This window comes from Erithacus rubecula (assembly GCF_903797595.1).
Source record: "Erithacus rubecula genome assembly, chromosome: 2".
NCBI lineage: Eukaryota > Metazoa > Chordata > Aves > Passeriformes > Muscicapidae > Erithacus > Erithacus rubecula.
Window position 1 is genome coordinate 95042653 of NC_136685.1, and position 10393 is coordinate 95053045.

Below are 10393 nucleotides of genomic sequence, written 5' to 3' on the forward strand. Positions count from 1 at the left end.
TGCCAAGGCCACCACTAAAGCATATCCCAGGACAGGATGCTCTTGGCCTTCTTCCCCTCCTCCACATCACTGATAAAGATATGGAACACAGCTGGGCCCAGTGCTAAGCCCTGGGGAACACCACGTGTGACCAGGCACCAGCTGGATTGAATTCCATTGAATTCCATCACTCCCTGCCTATCCTGACACCTTCTACCCAGGTAAGAGTGCACTCATCCAAGCCAAGAGCAGCCAGCTCCTCTGAGAGAATGCTGTAGGAAATGCTGTCAAAGGCTTTACTAAAGTTTAGGAAGGCAATACCCTCAGCCTTTTCCTCATCCACTGGGAAAGTCATGGGAGATCAGCTTGGCCAAGCAGGACCTGTTTTTCATAAACTCCTGTGGGCTGGCTCTGATGCCCAGGCTGATGCATGTGCAGTGGGATGGCACTCAAAGTGATGTGCTCCACAACCTTCCCTGGCAGGATTCAGACTGACAGGCTTGTAGCTTTCTTTGGATCCTCCTTCTGACCCTTCTTGTTGATGGGTATCCCATTTGCTATCTTGCAGTCACCTGGGACCTCCCCAGTTAACCAGGACTGAGGAGCAATGATTGAAAGTGGCTTGATGAGCACATCCACCACTCCCTCAGCACTCCTGAGTGGATGCCATCCAGACCCATAGGCTTTGTTGTGTCTAAGTGCCATAGCAAGTCACTAAGAGTTTCCCCTTGGATTAGGGGCACTTCATTCTGCTCCTCACCGTCTTCCAGCTCACACAGCTGGATACCTGAAGAACAATTGATCTTACTTTTAAAGACTGGTGCACAGAAGGCATTAAGAACTTCAGTCTTTTCCTCATCCTTTGTTCTAACCTCATCTTTGTTCTATCCCCCACATCCAATAAAAGGCAGAGATTCTCCTCACCCTTCTTTTGTTGCTGATGTATTTACAAAAATATTTTTATTCTTTTTTGCAGGTTTCTAGGAAGAAAATATTTCCTGTGAGGCTGGTGAGGCACTGGGAGCAGGTTACCCAGAGAAGCTGTGGACACCCCAAGCCTGGAAGCATTCAAGGCCAGGTTGGATGGGGCCCTGAGCAACCTGGTCTAGTGGAAGGTGTCCCTGCTACAGCCAGTAGTTTGGAAGTACAGGATCTTTCAAGTCTTTTCCAATCTGAATCATTCTGTGGCTCCATGATTTCCCTGCAGCAGCTAGATTAAATTTGGGCTTTGTCCCTTATAATTTTGTCCCTGCATAACCTCACAACATCCTTAGAATCCTCCCGAATTGCCTTCCCCTTTCTCCAAAGATAAACTCTCCTGTTCCCTGCCTTCCACCCAGAGCTCTCGGTGGGAGTGGGACCAGAACAGAAAGCAGGGAGTCAGGTATATCTGCCTGTCTCATTTCAAAGGAATAATAGCTAGGAAATATGTCAATGGCATAATTCTTGGCTGGATAAGATCACCTCCTAAATGGAGAGGACCATGCCCCATCGCCTAAGGTATTAAAAATGAAAAGTTAAACAGCAGAAATCAGTGTATGCTGTAGCTGCCTCTGCCCCTGGTTTACCTGTAACACAAAGGCAGCTTCCACATGCCTCTGTCTTTTTCCTCTCCCAAGCAGTTCTACCTCCAAACTAGCCTGCTATACAGCATCACCAGGAAGGGCATCACTTATGGCACCCTCCCTTTAATTGCCTAAATTCAGCACACAGAACCTAAGGGAGGCCAGCTAAATGATATGGGAAACACCAAAAGCAAAGATGTATGTAGAACCCCCCTTTCTCACTTGCAGTGGAACCACTGAAGCTGGAATGACTGTGGCAAAGAAATGTGCCTGCAGCCTGGGGGAGCCCTGGATGTGCAGGATTCACCTTCAGCCTCTGCTGGCTGGGGCTTGGAAAATGAGCTGATCTTGGCACAGAGGAGGCCAGTGGCAGTCACTCACTGCTGAGTGCAAAAGGGTGTTACAAAATGACTTTTTGAAGAGGGAAAACCAAGCACAGCTGCATTTGAAGAGCTCCAGGCCCTGGTGATGTTTCAGTCACTGGAACTGAACTCCTTGTCACCCTTCTGCTGGTTTTCAAACCGAAATTAATCCTCTGGAATTCCCAGCTTCTTAGGATCATTAGCATGCAGAAAATCAAAACAGAGACCTCAGCCCTGTGGGTGAATCACAATGCAGATCCTTGTGCTACTGATTCCATCTCTCCCCACTTTTCCAAGTTCTTGGTGGCAAGGTCACTTGGGTTAGACACAGAGCTCACAAGAAGTGCTCCTGTAGTTTTCTGTACAATGAATTAAAGTGGGATTGCATATACCAAATCATGTTCTGTTATGGGAAAACTAACTGATTTGAGGAATTTCTGGAGCAGCAAATTTGCTTTCTCAAGTATTTACTGTGCAGGGCAGCGAGCACAGAGAAAAGATTTAATGTTAAAAGTATCCTCCCAGCAATGTTTTTTTGACAAGTTCTGCCCTGAGCTTTCCTTAGGAAGATCTCAAAGGTTCAATGTCACCAGCAAAGCTCCTGCAGTGGCTGCTCACCAGCAGAGCAGGGCTGTGAAACAAGTGCTGCCACAAGCAGCAGCTTACCCAGGGCAGCAAACCAAGAGCTGGGAAGGAGCCGATCTGAAAGCCAAACCTCCTCAGCTCCTTCCAGGAGGGCTGGAACAGTTCCTCATTCCAACGAGGTGGAGTGCTGGACACACCAGCTCTGTGTGAGGACTGGACACAAGTGTGCTCCCACTGAGTGCTGTGATGGTTTCTGTTGTCTGTTCTGACAACACAGTTCTCAATGACCTGAAGCAATTTCATTCAAATGTAACACAGGTTGTGAGTTTTGTATTGAAAGGTTTCATGATTAATAACAAGCTTTGGGAGCATGAGGTACAGAGCTGACATGCAAAAGCACAAGCACATCCTCCAAAGTGTCTACTTTAATTGTCCATTTTATTACTCTTCTATTTATTCCACTCAAGTACCAGTACTGCTCTTATTGCTTTAGGAACCTTAAAATATAACAGTTCCCACAGCTCAGCAGTCATTCCCTGCTCTTTACAGCAGTTAAGCACCTCTGTCTTTTTCAGGAGCTAGCTCCAGCATTCAGGCATCCCTGACACATTTCAAGCCTCCATTCACCCAGCCTACAAGATATCACCTAACTCCAGAACTAACTGAACTGAAGTTCCTAACTAACTGAAGTTAGTTAGTTCCTAACTAACTGAAGTTCCTATACAGCCTAAGTGTTCCTGGGCTGATTCCTGCAGTTGTGCATCTGCCCTGATGCTCACAGCCCCACATCATGGTGCCCAGAGGACCAGTGCAGGACAAAATGCTGATGTTCCAGTCAGTTCCAGCCAGCTGGCAGCATCTGCCTTGGGTGAGCTGGAGGTCACAAAGAGGTAAAGGAGCAATAGTAATCTGTCACTGCTGCAAACTGTAGTGCTTACTTGGATGAAGACAATAAAAGAGCCTCCAGATGTGACCATGCAATACATTGGAGCTGGCTGGTGAAACCCTGTGATGGTTTGGCTCACTGACCTGACAGAAAACACCATGTTTCCCAACTACATTCACTTCCACTGTCCAAAAGTGAACAAAGCCAAAGAAGGGCATGAAAAGTGGAAGTTTACAGAAGCTGGGCTAGCTCTGCTGCCAATTCATTGCCTGGCCTCTAGATAAATATAAATCTTAAGGCCAGAAAAAAATGTTCAGGACCTCTGCAGGCCACCTTAGTTTCTGACAGGCCACTATCTCCACTTGAAAATACAAATGATGATTGGGAAGGTGCAAAGCTCTCAAAGGCCCTGGGGTGGTAAATAATACAGGAATAGGAGTGGCTGCCACAGTCATTACAGCAGCAGTCTGTACCAGAACCCAGCTTGCACAGCCCCCCTCAGACATCCCCAGGAGCTAATTTATAAATACTTCCTCAGGCTTCATGCAGTGCTGGTAGCAGGAATCCACAACCAGGTCCATCCTCCACAGGCAGAGATGGGTGGCACAGCCCATGCTGGTCAGGGCCAGTCCAGCCACAGTTCCTGTGGGAATTGGGATGTGAAGTCCCTGTCAGCCCATGAGCCTTTTTCCATCTGCCTCCCCTGCTGTCCCATTGAGAAGGAGGAGGAGCAAGAGAGCAGCTGGGTGGGCAGCTTGTAGCTGGCCTGGGTAAACCACCATGGGTGACATGGTGGGATTGACAAGGGGAGATCAACAATGGAACATCTCCATGTAAGCTCCGGGAGAAACATGGGAGGACCAGACTTCACACAGCCCACTTTGGTTGCTGTAAGATAGCTCAAATACAAAGGCAGGAGGCACCAGCATAAAACACTGGGGTAACTGCTGCAGGCTGCCTTTGGCAGGGTCTGAAAGCACAGCAAGAGAGCTGCAGCTGTTCTAATGCTTCTGGTTGCTTGCAGCTGAATTGGTATTTGTAAAATGAAAGCACAGGGCTGCACTGGAGCTCTTCCCTCAAGGCACACACTAGAGCTGAACTTGCACAGTGGCTCAGTTTAGTTTACCCAACATCTCTACTGAACACAGATTTCTTGCAAACACAGCTCCCACCTGCTCTGTCAGTTTTTCCACTCTTCACACAGTGAGCTGGAATTGTTCCCCATGACATCAGCCTTTAAACCCTTGGGAGCACAGAAATGCAGTGCAGTGGCACGTGGTGATGGTCAGCTGCTGCCACCTTCCCAAAGCATCTCCAGCAGGTGATGATCAGGCAGGCAGACTGGCACACAAACACACTGCTGATGGCACAGCAAGGCCAGGGAAGGAAAGGCAGGAAAGGTCTTTAGTGTGGGGCTCCAGTGGGGTTTATGGCAGCCATACACCCAAGGGGTCCAGGGACAAAAGAAAAGGAGCAAGGAAGGGTCAGGGTTTAGGTATGGGAAAAGAGGAGCAGAGTATGGGATCAGGAACTAATGGGAATAGGGGAAAGTGGTGCAAAAGCTGGTAAGGGACTGGGGAAATCAATAGGATAACAGGGGTGGAACAATGCAGCAAAATGGGGCCACTGGGGATCAGGGAAAGGGAGAACATTCCAGGAAGGGACCATATGAGGGCAGAAGAGGCCAGTGGGGAAAACAGAACTGGGGTACCTTAACATAAAATTGCAAAGGGCAGTGGAGAGAAACCCTTTGACACCATGCCCTAGTGTGTCTGCAACAACTTCAGTGTCCCTCCTTCCAGAGTTTGTGCTGTTGTCTCTCTGGCAGGCCCCAGGTGCTCCACAATGCAGGATGCTACAGTTCAGACTGGAGCAGGTAAAAGCCTCCAAACTTTCCCTGTTGCCAAGATAACAGAGCACTAACATACAAAACAGCATTAAATGCTGTTTTTTTGAAACAGCTCTCTTTATTTGACCCTGGCAAGTGAGAGGGGATAACCAACAGAAGGTCTGACAAGTAAAATGATGCAGAGAGGAGTAAGAGTTTGGTTCTCTTGCCAAGTGCTTTTAGAAGCCATGGAAACTAAAAGCACACCTTAAAAAAGGAATTTATGGAAGATAAGATTCCCTGCTCACACCAGCAAAGCTTCCTGCACCAGAGAAACACACTGTACAAACAAGCTGGGAAAGAGAGTTATTTATTAGCACTTATCTCCCATTTCCACAGACATTTTCTCACAAGGTTTGGATGGCATCCTTCACGGTCCCTGAGTGCATTTGAACTCCAGAAATGCTATCTCTGCCTTACTTAAAAAGGGATCACGAAGGTTTGTCTTTTTTTTTCCTGCCATTCCAACATTTCCAGAATATTGCAGCACCCTTTCCCACAGAGAGCACAGACCAATGCAGGGTGAGACAAAGGGCCAAAGGTCACATTCAAAGGAGCACATGCTGAGGTTTGTTGATGTGATGGACCACCAAGGCCTGGGAACAAGTCCCAGGCAGCAAGGATGGAGGAGGAATACTGCAGCAGCTTTGTGTCCTCTGCATGTCCTCTACCATTTTGCAAAGCAATCAATGCCTTGGAGATGCAGACTGAAAGACAAGAAGAAAAATCTGCCTTGATGGTCATTTTATTTCTTCCAATTGCCAAAACTTATATTCCCTCTTTAAAAGATATTTGAGATATTTTATTCCTATGCCAAATAACCGAAGCAATACAGAATTTTGCCCCCTTTTCAAAACAGTTTGGATTGCAGCACTGCTATCAATACATCTCTCTTTAAATGCTGGACTATGATGAGTCCTGGGATCACCACTGCTTCCCAGAGCAGTTCTGAACATCTGCTGAGTGGCTCTGGAGCAGGATTTCACTCACACTGCTGCCCACTGTGCCACGCCTCAGCAGCTCTCCTAGCCAGGACCAAGAGGGAAACAAAATGTTCAGGTTGAAGTCTGAATTCAATGGATTTGAATTTAAAACCAAAAACTACGGCCACAAAAACACCAAGAGCCTAAACTGACATAACTGGGTATTCTTTTGTGGGTATCTAAAAGAGATAAAATTAACATATCAAAAGTGCTTTAAAACCAAACAATTCTAAAGAAAAGGTCAGCTTAAATTCTGTTTAAATGCTTCAGCTTCTCTGCAATAAAAAGAGGCGAGCCCTTCAAGATTTATTCAATTTTCCCATGATTATTCATTTCACCACCTCCCTTTTCTGTGAATCAAACTACTAATCTACTCAAAATGCGTTTTGTCCTTCCAAAATACACCATTTCTAAGTTGAATTAAAATCTCATTTCAACTTCAAGTTTCCAGGAGAGCAAAAGACCCTACTTCTGAGCTAAAAGCAATCTTACATCATCAACACCAAGATGCACTTCTCCTAAATGATCCTCTGTCTTGGGTTGCAATACAAGATGTCACCAAATGTATTCTATCACCATTTGTTGAAACCAGGTGGAGCAGTGATCTTTATCTTTTCCACAACCCATCCTTCCTCCAAGGAGATATCTTCTGCTGCTGGCCCATTCAGTCCCACTGCATGACTGATAAAATTACATCATCCTATTGTGAGATGCCCCACCCAGGGAGACGAGGCAAGCATTTCCCACCTAGATATAATCTGAGATTTGGAACATCAGAGCAGCGTTTTTCCACTGGATTCCAGAGGAAAATCAGACCCTTCTACATCATCCCTGGACCTTCAGAGGAAAACTGCACCTTCTCCAGGAGCACTGCTCCAGCTGAACCACATCTGCCACTGCAGGAGGATGCAGCCACCATTTAATGGGACTGCTACCAACACCCTGACTGACTGACAGGGTGTCAGGCTGTATTCTGACTCTGTCAGTGCTTTTTTGTTTTATATTACTATATTTTTATTTTTAATTTCACAGTAAAGAACTGTTATTCCTAATTCCCATATCTTTGCCTGAAAGCTCCTTAATTTCAAAATTATAATCATTTGGAGGGAGGGGGGGTCCACATTTTTCCATTTTTCAAACCAAGACACTCTTGAAGAGCAGTGAGGGTTGTGGGTCTGACCCATGGTGAGGAGACAAGGCAGTCCTTGCCTGTCACACCTGAGGACATGCATTGGCCTACCAGCATGTGAAGTGGGGTTTCCTACTGCCAACATTTTGGAAACACCAAAAAGAACCTGAGTGCCACCTAGTGCTGTTCTACTCAGGCATTAATTGTATAGAAATGCAAATGCTAATTATTCCCATCTTTTACAGGCTCAGTACACCGTGCATCAGGCTGGCTTATCATCCTTCCAGCAGGCATCTTTGGAAGATGTGTGCCCAAATCCTCCTGTGCACTCACAAGCATGCTGGGTGCTGAGCAGATACACAGCAATATTACACGTTAAAAAACCATCTTGAATGAGCAGAATGGCAAATCAAGTCAGAATTTATGAAACTGGGAAAGGGGGTGCAACAGCCCTTGGAAACACCAAAACAGTTATCAGATCCCTTTGAAGCAACAAGCAAGCACAGGTTTCAGTGCCTTACAAAGAGAATCTTCTGTGAAATTACTTTGGAGAGTAATTGATTTTCAGAGAGAGGGAAAATCTTTCCCATAGGCATATTTCACTGGAAGCAGGGAAGTGTAGAACAAGAACTGTCACTTCGAAAGTCCTTTTATTTAAAGGCAGTTTAGCTTGAAGCATCCACCAGAGTTCATATTTTCCAGAACAGCCCTCCCTTCATCCTATTAGCTTCCTTCATGAGACGTTCTTCTTTCCCAAATCTTTAATTGTAGCTACAAACTCAATTTCAGCCATACACCTTGCTTTGAGTAGTCTGAACACAGCATAGGCTTCAGAGAACCACAGGTTTGGAGAGGATCCAAAGTCCTTCCAACGTACATGTTCTGGCAGCCAGTCAGATGAAACCACTGTAATTGCCCATGTTCCTGCAATTCCAGAGTTCACACCATGGGATATTTTGCATTACAGAAATCACACTGCAACTCCAGCAAAAGCAGAGTCTACCAACCTTCACTATCAGCCCCCTTTTCCAGAAAGCCAGATTCACTGAGGCAGGAACCTCAATCTGATAACAGGAACGTCCAATTTGAAGCAGCTGAAAGGGTGATCTATTCCTGTACCAGACAGTCTGTGTGAGATCATTCCAATTCAGCTTAGCTCTACACCACCTTTTTGGGGAGGATCACAAATGGTCTCACCCAGTTGTGAGCACAAAGATTTACCATATTTTCATTGATGTGGACATGAAGAGTGCTGGTGATGCCAGTTTTCCTGCAAGGAAACAGAGTCTGCACAAAGCTTCTCTCTCCAGTCCCCTCCTTCCAGGGAGCAGGGAACCAACACCTCAAGATCAGTTTCTAGGAGACTTAATTTTGGTTTATGCAGAGGCAAAAGTGGCAAAGGGCAAGACCACACAGAAAATGAGTCTCCCTTATCACCAAAAATTCTCCTCCATGCAAAGGTTAAATACAGTACCAAGCCAATGTTTCATCGCAGGACAGCCCAAATGAGAACTTGGCTATCAGGTTGTGTGCCATCTCCATAGTTTTTGGGTGCATTTCTCAAATGTTTATGTGCTGATGTTGCCAGGAATCAGGAATTCTCAAGAACTAGTTGGGCATCCTAAACCTTTCCTTATTTTCTCCCTTTCCATGTCATCCTCCTCCTCTCCAAAAGCATGTTTTGCTTCTGTTTGTTTCTACTTAACTAAGGTCATTAAGATACTTGTTTTGGGATAGAGAAACCATTAGCAAGAACCATTTAGAGAACAAGCCTGAAAACGTGGGGTTTTTTTGTTGTTGTTTTTTTAAACACAAATAAATCTCTTCCCATACACAGAGGGAGGCCAGAAGCAAAACATCCATTAATTCTGACACTGCACGGTGTTTAACAGACACAGCTGCAAACCCACTCAGGCAGCTCTTACTCCCCTATGAAACTTCCAAGAATCAGAACACTGAAATACTTAGGAAGAGAGGCAACAAACACTTCTCAGCCCAAGTGCTGGTGGGGTACTAAGTCCCTTTGGAAGCAGGAACATAACAAGGCAAGAAAGTGAGCCACCCCCCCTTGGCACGGTGCATTTAGTAACAGTGCACTCAGCCATCCCCAGAGGCGAGTCACAGGCTGCTCCTGCAAGGTGACACAAGGAATTCTGTGGAGCTGGCCTGACACCCGCTGCCCATCTCTGGTATTGCTCCTTGGCACAGTCCATTTATCTGCTGTAACTGGGAACACCACAGCACACAAAAAACCCAGAGGCCCTGCAGGGGTGCCTGGACAGACATTAAAAACACACCTATAAATGAGACACGATAATAGCTGGGCAAATAAAATCAAAATTACACCTGAGGATTTCCATCCTATTGATTTCTTGGCTTCTTAACTGCAGAGGTATGCACTGGACTTCTCACTAATTCTATCCAATCTTTACTGCTCTAAATGAGCAGCTGGTCTGTTCTCCTCATTCTCTTCATTGCTCCCAAACTACCAGGATTAAATTAGAAGGGAGGACCTATCCTATTTAGTCTCTCTAAACAAAGGAGGACACAGTTTAGTCCTTGAGTGGCTGAGACCTTGGTTTTGTAGATGGTTTTAAGGATTAGGAAGTGTTCAGCATTGTTAGTTAGCAGCTCTCAAGTGGGAGCAATTTTTGACCAAGAAGCCCAGTTGTTTGCAGCTGCCACAGTCAGTGTCACACAGAGCAGCTGCTTGAGGGCTGAGGACAGGGTGAACTGGCTGTCCTAACCCCAAAGCAAAAGACCAGAACTCACTCCCTACCTGCTGGCTGTCACTGAAACAGATTTACAGAATCTAAATGTCTGTGAGAACCAAGAATGAACAAAATCCTCTTAAGATCCCCCTGCTCTTCCTACTGCCAGGTTCTCTCCCAGCCCTACTCCTGGAACAGTTTCTGGTGCAGAGGAATGATGGATACAGGCTATGCCAACCTTACAGGTACCTGCACAGTGACAGCTTAAAAACTGACACATCAGTTCAACTTCATTTGATGGCTTG